This window comes from Homalodisca vitripennis, chromosome X (assembly GCF_021130785.1).
Source record: "Homalodisca vitripennis isolate AUS2020 chromosome X, UT_GWSS_2.1, whole genome shotgun sequence".
Lineage (NCBI taxonomy): Eukaryota > Metazoa > Arthropoda > Insecta > Hemiptera > Cicadellidae > Homalodisca > Homalodisca vitripennis.
In genome coordinates, this window is record NC_060215.1 from 44286742 (window position 1) to 44301112 (window position 14371).

Consider the following 14371-nt stretch of genomic DNA (forward strand, 5'->3'; position numbering starts at 1 on the left):
GACATAAATCATTTGAAAAAAAATCCAGAAGGTTGGAAAAGGAAAATCGTAATTTTTGTAAATAAATAGCTTTTAGTCTTAAAGGTAGAATATTGTCTTAAATTTTAAATGAAAATTGATTTAAAATTTTCCCTAATATTTTTACTCATGGTGGATTTAATTGTGTAATATTTGAGTTATTTACATCAGGAGAACCATGAAATGATCTGTTCCTATACAATTTTAAGCCTTTCCATCCTACGATAGTTATCTTGGTACGTGGAGTCTATTGAAAGCATGTTTTCAAGGTGTTTTGATATCATTCTGTTGGTGGGTTTCTAGTAGGATGTACTGATCCGTATAATTTAGTGTCTTTAAAGTGTGCAATACTTAATCATCGTGTTTTTCTTGTTCACCGTGTACAAAATTAAATGCTTAAGATATAATGTGTTAAAAAATTTCATGTAATCGATGTTATTTACGAAATACAAAGGACTGCTCTAACAGAACACCCGACTGTGTGAATCAGGTGAAAACTAAACGCTGGTGAGATATTATTTAACCAAACCTTTTAATAGTTCTTGCGGGAACCATTTAACATAAATTTGTAAAGGTATTAGCGCAGTCATGATACTACTGCATAATAATATTGTAACCCACCGTATGGTAAAATCAGCTTGAAACAAAAGCGTGCTGAAATATGTAACCAAAACGTCTGGTTAGTGTTTTGCGGAAACCATTCCACATACTCTTTCTGATTAGCAGTTATTAGAATTGCGAATATTAGGTAATTTGAAGTATAGTTGTGTTTAGTTTGGAAAGAGAGCGAGGATATTGAAGGTTTTTATTATTGAAGGTGGCGGTCGGTTCCTACGTGAGATGGCATCATTAGCTGACAATACAGTAGTGTTATGTCAGATAGTCTCGAATTGTTTTGTCTATCTCTCACTGAGTTTACTGTAATGTAGTGCTCCATGGCTCTGTTCATTTAAGCATAAAGCAATAACCGTTTATACGTCCTCCTCTCTGATCTGAAAGTGAAGAAAACTAGTAAAATGTGGATTAAAATTACTGTTACTAATTAAACTAGAGTATTAAAGATACAAATCAGCATACTACGATGGTAGTGTAAGATTGCAAACAAATATGTAAAGAAAAGCTCATAAACACATATAAAACTTTGCTATAAAGGATATATTTTCCCAGAAAAGCGTAATAATAATATGCAATGATAATATTTCCGTTATTTAGGGTGTAAAAATGTCCCGCACAGGCTTGATAATTCCTAAAGATTACATGTAAAAAGCAACAACTCCTGATACATCACTACTGCACCTATAAATCTACCTTTTTAAAGTAAATACAATTGTTTGTAATTCCAAGGGGATGGCCCGCATGGAGTCAGAAGAAAATCTTAAATAAGAGTATATGTCGAGTAGTACACTCAAATAAAGGTCTTCATAAAGGTAATGTACCAAGTTTTATTGCTTTACCTGTAATCATTCGGGAGTTACCAAGCCAGTGCGAGAAATTTTTACACTCTGTATATATTTTAAAGTACCTAAAATGATTAACTTCTCTGGAGTATTACCAAAGCAATAATTAATGCTAAAAGTTGTTATAGATAATATGATATGAAGGATATGATATTTTTATGAAATCTTACATTACAAATCAATAATTATAAACACTGTAAATATGTGGTATAAACATACATGATGATTTGTGTACGAAATGAGGTTTAGCAAGTTTATATCACAAGAAATCACGAAAAAGATTTTCTTTGACTAAAGTATAAGGTGGTGTGACTGTAATCAATAAATCTTCTAGGGATAAATGAAAAATATTCACGCTTGATTTTGGAATGTTAAGAGACATTACAGTTCTTGCAATCGTATATTCTGGAAACTACATTGTTTGGTTTTATATTAGAGAACAGTCACTAAAAATAATATTTTCGAAGAGCTATAAGCTAAGTGATTAAAACTTTTAGCATATATTGTAAAAATTGTTTAAATGAGTGTTAAAATGAGTGCCAAGTGACGTGGGTGGGTAGGTTTGTAGGATTTTTTCACATTTTCATCTTTAAAAGTATGTAGAGATATCCCTAATGTACTGTATGTTTTAGCAATATTATAAATTTATTGGTAATCTTCATAATTGTTTTAATTTTAATGAAAAAGAATTTTATCGCAAGACTATGCTCTTCATTTATCCTCAGGTATTTAAGGATTAAAACAACATTTGATAGTTTGAGCCTTATATTTTCAATACATGAATACCTGAAGTATACGGATGTTTACCATATATTTATAATGGATTAAAGACAATATATCTCTTTCAGCATTTAGAGGTTAAATGTTTACCCCTTATCTTGTGAAAAGGAAATTCCTCTCTTAGATGGTCTGAAAGTTTTCTGAGCTGGTTCAAGTATATTTTCTCTAAATCCAATATTGTCACGGAACCTATCTATCAGGAGAAAATATAGCCAAGATAAGCTTTTTGTATGAGATATTTATTTCTCTACTGTGGAGTTCCGATTTTTTACATTTTTCGGCATAACAAATACTACTGAAATTAGATTTATCTAAAACATCTGTTTCGGGCTTTTATAGCTGTAGTAAATAACTAGGTATGATAATTATATCTACAATGAAAGATTTGGACGGTGAAGTGTATATTATTCCTGTAGTGCTTCGACCCCAGTAATACTTGTGATTTGATTTTTCGAGACTCCCTCCAGTCGTGTGCCATTATCATCGGAGAGGTTGGTTGGGGGTTATGGATGGGTAAGTTTCAGGGGCGTGTAGAGCCTCAAGGAACTGTTTACAAGTATCACGCTATCATTTAGTGCATTACAATCTCATACCTCTCGTCATCTCATAATGCCAATAATTATTTAAGACTACTCCTTGATTAGTCCGGAGTAGATGGATAAATATTTTTGCCCTCGTCTAGGTCAACTAAACTCAACATAATGTAGCTGGTAGAATATATAACAACACAAAGCAGTTAGAGGTAACACATAAAGCCAGCTTTAAAAAGGATGGAAACAATCTTAAAACGCTACATAGACATATCATAAAACTCCATGGACAAGTGTAGATTGTTCACGATTGAAGGTATGAAACAGTCGACCTCTCATGAGCAACTTAAGAGTTTTAAGAAGAGATCACGAGGATGAGTGAATCTTCTGGATGTAGAGATAAATTTGCTTGTGTGTAAAGAAATGAAACCATACCGAATGTTAAATAGAAGATTTTTAATAAATGTGCTACAAGATAAGTTAAAACGAATTATATTATGGTTAGTGGGTGATCACGGCAATAACACATCTGAAGTATAAATTTATTTGTAAGCTTTCTCTGTCTTACACAGAAACACATTTTCCCGTCCTAGCAGATAGATTCAACAGCCTTAAAATTGCGATGAGTTTTAAAAACCAAGGGTTGATTCTGAAATAATATAAATGTTATAAATTTGCCTGATCACGTCAATTGCTTCCTAAGAGATTTAACTAGGGTAACCACACATTATATGTTAAAATAAAACTATTGGGAGCTATTGTTTTTCTCAAATGTAATTTCTCAAGGGTACGTAAAAAACTAAACTTATCTGTTAGTATATATTCTTGTAAAAAACTATTTACAACAATTAAAAATTAAATGAAATGTGTTAAACCACTATTCAGTGAAATGCTAAAGAGAACCGGATACAAGTATCAAGCGACAGTAGCAGCAATGATTTGCTTCTTGCTATGATGGAACTTTAGCCATTACAGTACAGTTTTTGGACAATGACAACCTTTCATTGTTTGTACCATGTAATCTATCCTATATTTGTTTTCTGTTTGAAAGTTGTCTTCCAGTATTATAATAAAACATTGCTTAACTCTCCCCCCGTGGTTCTATAAACCGTCATTAAACTAAGGGTATAAGATTTCAGTAAGAAATACAATGTTTACCATCATCCGTGAAGCATTTATGAAGTATACTGCCTTCGTACTTTATAATTAAATAGTCATAAGATATATACTCATATAATCTTTCTTTCGCAGCTAAATCACCACAAATAGTAAAAGCGTTTAACTAATTACATGGGTGATAAAAATTATCTATATAACATTATTAATATAGATACCTATTTTTTACATCGATGACTGTGAATTTTTACGGTAGAAGTAATTTAATGATTCGTAGATGTGAACTAAGAAACTGAACATCAGTATGAATACTTAAAACAGTATACTCTGTATTAACTAAACAGTATTGAGTGTAATATAGCATATTTGGGACTAGTAAAGTTACTTCACACACAACGATATCGTTCCTTCACATTGATAGTTTAAATAAAGCCAAGCAACATGGAGTATAAGATCAGTAAAAGGGTTATTGTCCGTAAGTGTTTTGGGAAAACACGTGATACTTAGTTCTTGAAATTGTGTTTATGGCTCAATTTCGATATTATTTTCATCACTTAAACACACATTTAATACACACTACTAATACATTGTTACAATCAAATAAAAACCCCTTAAAAGCTACACATGTATTCTTTGCGTTTAAAGTACAAACTGGATATATATTTAAAATATTCATAGATTCTGTGAAAAACTCATAATATAAATGCACATGTGTAATACTAATGAGAAATGTCTCATTTGATAAAATAAAAATTAAAGCAATATATTGTGAAACCAAATTAAGAAACAAAGTTCTTATTTAAGTGTTTTACATTATTTACTCGCAATAAGACACAGCAATTTACCTAGAATCTATAGGCTATATTCCTGAAGCTCAGAATAGGGCTTAACTTTTGCCTTCATGATCTGGTTTTTAAATTAAAATTTGGGATTTAAACATTTGAAAAGGAATGAATTGGTAAAATTAGGCCAAAACAAAACTAAGATAATGTTTGTACTTACAATGATTTTTCTTCATATTGAGCAAGAGGTGACATATATTGGTTGGTTTTGTATAATAATTATTGTATTTGAGGAAAAAAAAATTAAATTTTTTTCAGTGAGTGACGAAAAAAACCGCCTAGAACAGCGTTATAATTACAACATAAGTAATTTATTAGACATCCAACAATCCATATAATAGTTTATGCTTCCTAATTCTATTTTATCAATATAGCTGTTCAATACAACCAATTTTGCTCTAAGTTCTTAGTGGAGGGATGGTAGAGTTTAAATCTATAAGTTAAAGTTGACAGAGGTGAACAATGGAGTGGGATTAAATTGTCATAAAATAATTTAAAACACTTATCGATTGATAACTGGGAAGTTTCATACCGAAAGGCGTTAGGCCAGTGTAGCTTAAGAAAGATGATAAAGTATGTTACGCTGCGATCACATTATAATGCTCAGCTACAGTGCTCAAAATTTAAAGGTGTAAATAAGCAAAAAGAGAACACCTGAGAACAAATTGTTTGCTACAATTACTAATGATCAGACATGTCCGTATCAGAATTTTTTTTACTACTAACCTTATAGCTTAAATAAATTGCTGTCTGTGTTTCTTTTCCTTAGTATGAAGAAACACTATTCTGATTAAAAATGCCAAAGAAAATTTCAGCGTTCCTCTACTAACGCAGGAATGCCAGAAATCAGGTGATTGGTAGTTTTCTCCTAATCTAAACATAATCTAAAGAATGCATAGTCCTTAAAAATATCGATTCTATGGAAATATTTTAGTAAGTTTTCATAATCTTCAATCATGTTACAAAACTTCAGATGAGAGGAATCTGGTCAAAGAGAGAAGGTCAGATGCTACACTAAGAAAATGTGTCTTCGCAACCAACCTATTTAAATCCTTAAACTCGACTCCTTCATCTGTTTATTTACCTACACACCTGAAAACATTTATATAAGACAATAAGACACCTAGGTCTCTACCAGCAATTTTAAACCAGCCATCAATACCCGAGTGTCAGTGTAGTAAAAAGCTTCTTCGATGTTTGTAAACAATCACTCATGGCTAAATCTTGTGCTTTCTGGGCATTTTCTACCCTGCACACAACTAGATGCTACATAAAACAAATACATTATTTCCCTAGCCTGTCACGATATTCAACAGATTTCCATACAATACATGCACATACACACACACACACACACACACACACACACACACTCACACACACACACACACACACACACAAACGCGCGCGCGCGTGTGTGTTTGTGTGTCTGGAGTATGAAGCCATGCTAGTCTGAAGATATCAAAAAGGTCAACGACAATTGAGTGCACTACGATGTTACTGACACAATATCTAAACACGGTGGAGAAACGGAGTTTTTACACACAACGTATCCATGGTGGACACGATTGAATGAATGTGAATGTTACGTTTAGCTGATATTCAAAGAAAGCTAATTTTGACAAAAAATTTCCCACATGAAAATCATAATTGCACGATAAAAGAGCTACTTACACAAAATCCCGCGCATACTTGTACAGGAATAACTTTTAGTTTAGTAAAACACAAACGATTAAACCGCAAAATAATACTCAAAAAGACGCCGAGATGCGCGTTTATGCGCGAGATGAGGTTTTTATACCAACTTATTCCCCTAATCAGCTAAATATCACCCTGCGCCTTGATTTGTTCTCCAACTATCCAATCACAACGCCACAGACATTCATTTTTAACTGAATGTCACCCCTATAGTAATCCCGTTATCAAAGTTGACTACCAGAAAAACCAGCTGTCTTTCTGTACCATTCTTACATCCGCGGGCCCTTTCTTGAGAAACTACATTATTTATATCTTACCTATATTTTGACATCACTAAATACTAAAATATTTTCGTATATATTTTCTCCCAAATACATTTGGTAAATAAATTTTAAATTGCCTATGTAGCAAATGCTACAGTAATTCATTAAATGACAAGGACATGTCCTATTTGGGGCACAGTTAAAAAGTTGTACGGTTATTTTATTTTATTTGTTTTCATTTTATTCCAACTAACATTCCCAATTTTGCTTACTTACATAGCTGGCTTAAGTTATTTCAACAGTAATGCGCGATAAAAACATTAAAAAAAGTTAGCAATCAAATAGACGTAGTGACAGAGTAACAATATATTAAAATATTGAATGAATAACAAGCAGTGTAACGAGTAGCAATGATAAAATATAAAGAGAGTAACAAGGAATATTACACAGTAACAATATGATAAACTACAAAGAGAAAAACAAGCAATAGTGGTTGACAACAATGCAACAATTACACAAAAGCAGCAACAATGCGCAAAAATTACAAGACAATAATATTGATAGTAAATAACAAACAATTTAGACAAAGAAATACCCTATGAAAGGAAAAATTGCACCAAACAAACCAATACGTATGTTTTATATCGGCTGATATATCGCAGATTTCATAAATGTTTAATTTTATACTGGCTTAAAACTTTTATATTACTTAAAATAGTTGAAGTAAACGATTTAAGTGTATATTTTTAAATTAAGGCAAATAATATAGTTATGTGCTTGCGCATGAGCAGAGCATTTAAACATTTTACCATTAAATGTTTCAGAATGCGATATGACTTTGAAAAAAAGAAGTACTCTTTTTAGGTTAATTTTGACCTAATTTCACGTCCGAGAAATTGTATGAACTTTATAAACCAGGATTGTTATTTAATGATACACAGAGTTCATTAGCTCTCGAGGCCAATAGCATATTGTTATGCAAAATCACGAAGAACTGACTCATGTGCTATATTCTTTGGCCTCTGTTAAGTTCACTATACACATAAAACTGCATTATATAAAACACACACGAAATAACCCTTTAAATTATCGTTACATGGAGTATTACAAAAGCAAATTAATAATGTACTTTAATTAACTCCTTATAACATAACTAAATGGATATTGGTGTTGTGCAACATATTTTTTGTTAGAATGTTTAACGTAATATCTGTAAATCGAGAGATATTTTTGTTATTTAATAACAACTAATATAGTAATAAAATATCTCCTAAAGGGAGCCTCCATTATATTTCAGACATCAAAGATTTGCGGAAATTGTAAAAACTTACGCTCAACGAGACATCATAAATACATATTTCTTAGTACACAGTAGCTGAGGGCGATAACCTCGTAGTGAATAAACCACTTCAACCCTTATAAATATAAAATGTGTGTAACTTGTTCGTTGGTTCAAAGCTCGATGATCTGCCAGTACTCTTTTTCTGCCCACATATTCATATACATATAGAGGTGCTACACGGTAGCATAAGTATTAACTTCATAGAAAGAAATGACAAAAATGTGCTTAGGTGTTATGAAGATGATCTTGTGAAAATTTTGTAACACTGTAAGATGTAAAATAGTAGATCCGTACGTTAGTAGTCAAAATTTCAAGTTGAAACTTTTTTAAATTCTGCAAAGCTTTTAAATGTTGATAAAATTCACTGTGGAAAACATTTAAAATCATACATGTTTATGTACAATATTTTTCACTCGGCTGAGTAGAAAATTTAATTATTTATTGTTTTATAAAATATAAATAGTAATAACTAATAATATTGAAACTGTTTAAGCTTAATAATAATTGATAATAAAATAATTGTATTAAAAATAATTTGGGAATATATTTTTGAGAGTTATTTTGCGAAGCTCATTGAAAATAAACCTTGAATTATTACTTTAACTTGCGTGGTGTAATTTCCTTATAATAAAGAAAAAGATAGGCTTTTTTACTTGAGAAGTAGGTTAATTGATTTCTTTAACTTAGATGAACAGGAGAAGAAAATAAAAAGAAACAAGAAGCTGTCAAACCGAGCTTTAATTTTTAATCTCGGGCACTAACTTTGGCTTTTCAACTTTATAGTTAACTTTACAGCTTCTACTTCTTGTGAAGGATTTCTATCCATCGATAAAAGACATAAGTCTTTAGTGTGTATGGATAACTCTAACTAGATTTCATATATAGCTCTGCTTACATTTAAAACATTTGATATTAATTATGTTAGTAACCAAATTATGGTCTAAAAATGTGATTTGAAACAAGTACTTATTGCAAAATACAGCAATATAGAGAAATAATCAAATATCATGGTTTTAAAGCGACATTTGAAGGGTTTGTTTGTGTATACTATATTACTATATGTTTGCCTTTGGTATACACAGTAGTTCATGATATTTGATTAAACATCAAACACCAATGCAATATCAGTCACATTCCAAGATTGTCTTTTAATATGATATCAATAGATTCGTTTGCCATTATTAACACAAGTGTTTTATGGCACATGTGTCTGACAACACATACATTTTCTCTTTTATGAACAAAGTAATCTCTATATAACCAATGCCAACACAAATAATAATAGAAATCAAGCGTTTCGTATTCAATATTCATGGAAATGTGCCTGAGTCCAATCTAAATATCTAATATGTTATATCTAAGTGTTACACGATTGCTTCTAGCTATTAATATTGTTACTTATAACAATATAATGATGTCTGGTTGGAAAAGTATCATTAACACGTATAGACAGCTGTGTTGACGTTTATTGAAAAAGTTACAAGTCTGGATTTGTTTTTGAGTATGCGTAATATCTAAAGACCTGTAAACTAACATGTAAAACCATAAATATATAAAAACGATTATCCAAATATTTCATATAAGAAATGAAGAAATTAAAAAAAAACGAGGAGTATGATTTGAAGGTTTGGAAAATTTATTATAGTTAAAAAAGTATAATTTATAGTATTAAAGGTATTCATAAATTGCACAAATCGTACTTATAATTTTTATACACGAACAACGGCATCGGGCTAAAACTTATTTAGTTGTTTGAAAAAATGTATGGAGCAGTATACAAACTGTTTACAAAGTTATTTGGTCTTTTTCTCGGATTAATGTTCGCCTCCCAGTCTAGACTCAGGCAATAACCATAACATGTAACTACCGATGAGTACCGTTACTAATAAATATTGGTTTGTATTTGTTACTGGCCACAGTAGTACCTTTAGTATTGGTCAAACTGTTCTTTCTATTTCCTACTTATACAATAAACACAATTGCTTTAACTGTCATATTTTTAGTATCCTCAGAAATGTAGAATAATAGGTTTGATTTCATTTCAATTGGTAATAATCAATAATTGTTTGTTGAAATAACGCATTTTTAAAGCTTAGTTACCTATTTATATAATAATTAAAAAATCCTGTGAAAAGGAATTAAAATCATGTTAAAATGCCCTAATTTATCCTAAATAGTCAAAATAATAATCTAATGTCAACAACCCTCTTTTTTAATTACATAAGTTTCGGTTTTCAACGTTGTGATTACACGAGATCCTATCCGCAATGATTTAACTGTCCATTCTACAAAATGTCCAGGGGTTCATTAAGATTTAAAACTAAAGTGGTACTCCCACATTAACATGCTAGTTAAATGCCCTAATTATGCAACTTTTGCCCAGAGGCGCGTTTCTCAATTTGTTGTCAAGAAAAATTACAGCTTGGATAATAGTGGCTTATCGAATAAAAGGTTATCTACGGTATTATATTCTGAGGTTTCTTCAGTGCTAACTCATTCAGTAGGACTTTTTGCATCCAAAAAGAACATTCAAGGTTGTCTGGGTTCTGGAGTTCTTCCAATCAAGTGGTACTCTCACCTCGGCATACTTCCTCATTTATCACACAGTGCAGTTTTTGTGTTTAAAATCAAACATAGTTTTTCGACCGCGTCATAATTATAACATTAGACAAATGGAAAGTCATGGTTAAACCGATTATATCTTTCTTTGCCTCAAAATAATAATAAAAAAAAATAATTTCCTTACAAATTGTTTTAAAAAATCCTGAAAGTTTAAAAACTTAAAACAAACTTCATTGGGTAGTTTTAACTTGTTATTATACTTGTAGAATAATTTAATATAAATTACAGTGTGGGTTTTTTTAATTTTTACTTATTAGTTCTAATGTAAAATGTTCATTAAATTTGTGCGTTAATGTTTTCTTTTCATATATACCTGTAGTTATTTAAAATTTTGATTGATAAGAACATAATATAAAAATATTTCTTAAATCTCTTAATATTTTATACTAATTATTTCTAATGGTTATTGAGTAACGGAAAATAAGATATCCTACAATTTTAAAAATTAAAATACTACTATGCAAACACAACATAAGTTTTAATTAAAAAAACATACAGAACTGTTTATTGAATTACAGAGTTCAATCTTGAAATCCTTTCTTTATAAAACTTTTCCTTCCTTCCTTCCTTCCATTTTTCCTTCACAATACTTTGCAGCAAATTGATTTTTTTTATCAATAAGTTTCATTAAAAAAGTCTATAACTAATGACGAAGAAATAGATTGTCTAAATGTATTTATATTATTTAACATATTTATACTTTTCTGAGCTTCTGTGACTTTTTTGTTTAATTCGTGTTTTAATGAAATATTATGTAGGCTTCATTTGCATATATCTAAGAAAATATTATGCTGTCTATTTGGTGTGAGATAACGAAGAACGTATGGTTATTAGATAGGAGCATATGAGTAATACTGTAGTACAATATCGTTGCGTAATCTTATATAGTAAACTCTTTAGTAATGGAATGGGACCGGTTTTTATCTACAGTACTTACCGGTTTTTATACCTATACTTTAGCACATACATTAAGCAACTGAAAATCATATGTGTAATTATTTAAGATAATATGTACTACTCACAATCACGGAAGCAAATTAGGTGAAGTCAATGCTTGATTATATCAAAATAGAGATAGCATATAAAGAGTCAATGTTCAATTCATATTTTTTCTCAAACAGCTTAAAAATTGGCTATTAATCTATAAAAGATATTGAACAGGAACTTTTTAAAATTAATATTTAAAATGAAATTGTTAAATGTAATCTGTTTTCCAATAATTATAATAATGCCATCAATTTAAATAGTGCCTCTTACAAGATGTTCTTCATATTTATTTGTCTAATTTTTTTGCATGTAGGCTAAGTTGATCATCTTATATATAGATAAGATGTTTGTATTAATTTAGTAGGGTTTTCACGAACTCCACTCAGATTTAAAATAAATATTTTGCTAAAAATATTACTTTATTGTTTGTAATGCTGCTAGTTTTTCTGTTATTTTATGATACTTATCACTCCAAACAGGCTTTGCCTTGGAGTTTTTTTTCTTTATTTCTCATAGTGATATATAGTGTAATAGTTGTAGTATGTAGTTGTAGTTGCATATTTATGTATTGTTTATGTGTAAGTACATGTTTATGTTTTTGGTCAGTCTGTGCAGTAATACAAATTGTATTTGTGAGAAATAAAGTTTCTTTCTTTATTTCTTTAGATACCTAACGTCAGTTTGAGAGTGAAGCATTGATTCCTTTCCCTTCAAGAACTATGAAGCAGCACATTTCCGTCTCACTGGCCATTTTACAAACTCACCATTACTGATAGCAGTCAATTTTAATGGTTGTCAGCTATTTACAATATGAGTTTTACATGTATTATAAGGATGTAAGTAGAACAGAGAATGAACAGCACATGTAACCCTAATAACATATTTTATGGTTAAACAATGCATGAACGATAACTATTTTTAACAACATAACTGTGTGCAACATAAAATTTGATGCAAAGTCAGTTCTCCTGCTATACCCATGAAACTGCGCGCGTATAATTTGCAGCGTTTACATTTTTCACAATGAAATGATTCTAAAATGGATGTTTACATACATCTTACCTCACATTAACCGCGCTTGCAGAGACCATTACTAACAATTATAACTCATCTGGATACGTGATACTGCAGTTGTATGAACCATTGTTCTTAATCTTTTAAACACACCTTGGGCTATAAATTAGTTTTAAAATCAAATATTTTTATGTTCTCAATATTATAGAAAAAAATAAATACCACAAACTTGAATAGTATTTGTTAGTCAGCTAATTACAAGTTTTTGTAAGAAAAGTAAAATGAAATTTTAATAACCAAGATAAAATGATAAAAGATTTAAATTAAGGAATGCATTAGTAAATGTAATTTTTTATTTATAAATAGTATTAAAACTGATATGATTACAAATATTTACATTTTCCTGTCTCTTACACAGTGTAAAAGGTTCGAAGTACTTAAAAAAGTTAAAAACATTTCTAATCTTGTTTTAATGATAGCAGGAAGTTCTGAACATTTTTATATTTGCACCTGAATTGGTACTGAATCAATTTTAGTTATTTAAATTTACTTGGAACATTTCACAAACCTCTGAGACATTTTTGGACTTTGATATTTTCATTCAATCAGGATTTATATAAACCAAAATTAATATCAAAGAAACTAACGCCATGAGCTACTAAATTATAGCAGTTGCCACCCTATTCACATCCGAAATCAATACCAAAACGCTTTATCAATTAGATCTAAGCTATTATGTTACTAATAGTTTCTGACGTTCATCGATATATTAATAAATTAAACAAAGCCTTAACTGATAGTAAAATAACCTGCCAAAATTGTAAATGATCAAATATATAAGTAAAAAACTAGAAATAACATAAACATAAATATTAATTATTAGGATGATCCACAGTTTATTACACGTTAGTTTCTTGACTTGTAAAAAAGTAACAATGGTTTTAAAACAGCTTACAATGGCTTAGAATAATCAATACTGGCTCAAAATTTCGTTTTCAAGGCCCCTTGAATAATTTTTAGTATAGCACCTAATTTAAGGAATCTTGTGGTACTGCCTAAATTATTACCCGACACATTAACATTCATAAAGCAGTAAAAAATATTTACATTATCATTCTTGTCAAGATAAATGTTTTGATACATGCAAAATTTTAAATCCTTCAAACAGTTTCACAAGTACCACAACCAAGAAAACTATAAAATTCGTAATAACATCAACTGCAAATCTAAATATATATATTTATCAATTGTGTTGTACATTGTTTCAAAAGACTATATTGGTTTGACTAGAAATCCCTTACACAAAAAATAAATAATCATCGGTATTCTACCAATAGTCAGGATGATAAATTAGATTATCAACATATATTCCTCGCCCATATCAAAGATTTTAATCAAAGCTTTTCTTTAAGAGGGATTTGAAAGGTACAAGAATATGACTCCAAAATCGAAATGGATCATTTAGAACGAGCACACCAGTTGGGGATAAAATCATATATATAATTATTTTATAGTTAATATTATTGAAAAATCTAAAACAATACAAATTCGTTAAAATCTTTTGCGAAATAAAAATATTTTAAAATTCAACAATGCGTAATTTAGTTCGGCTGTTTAAGGAATTGTTTGGTCTTTTAAAGATCCCAGAAGTAGCCTTGATACTGTTTACAACCTCCTTGCAAAGGTATAAAATTCTTGTAAA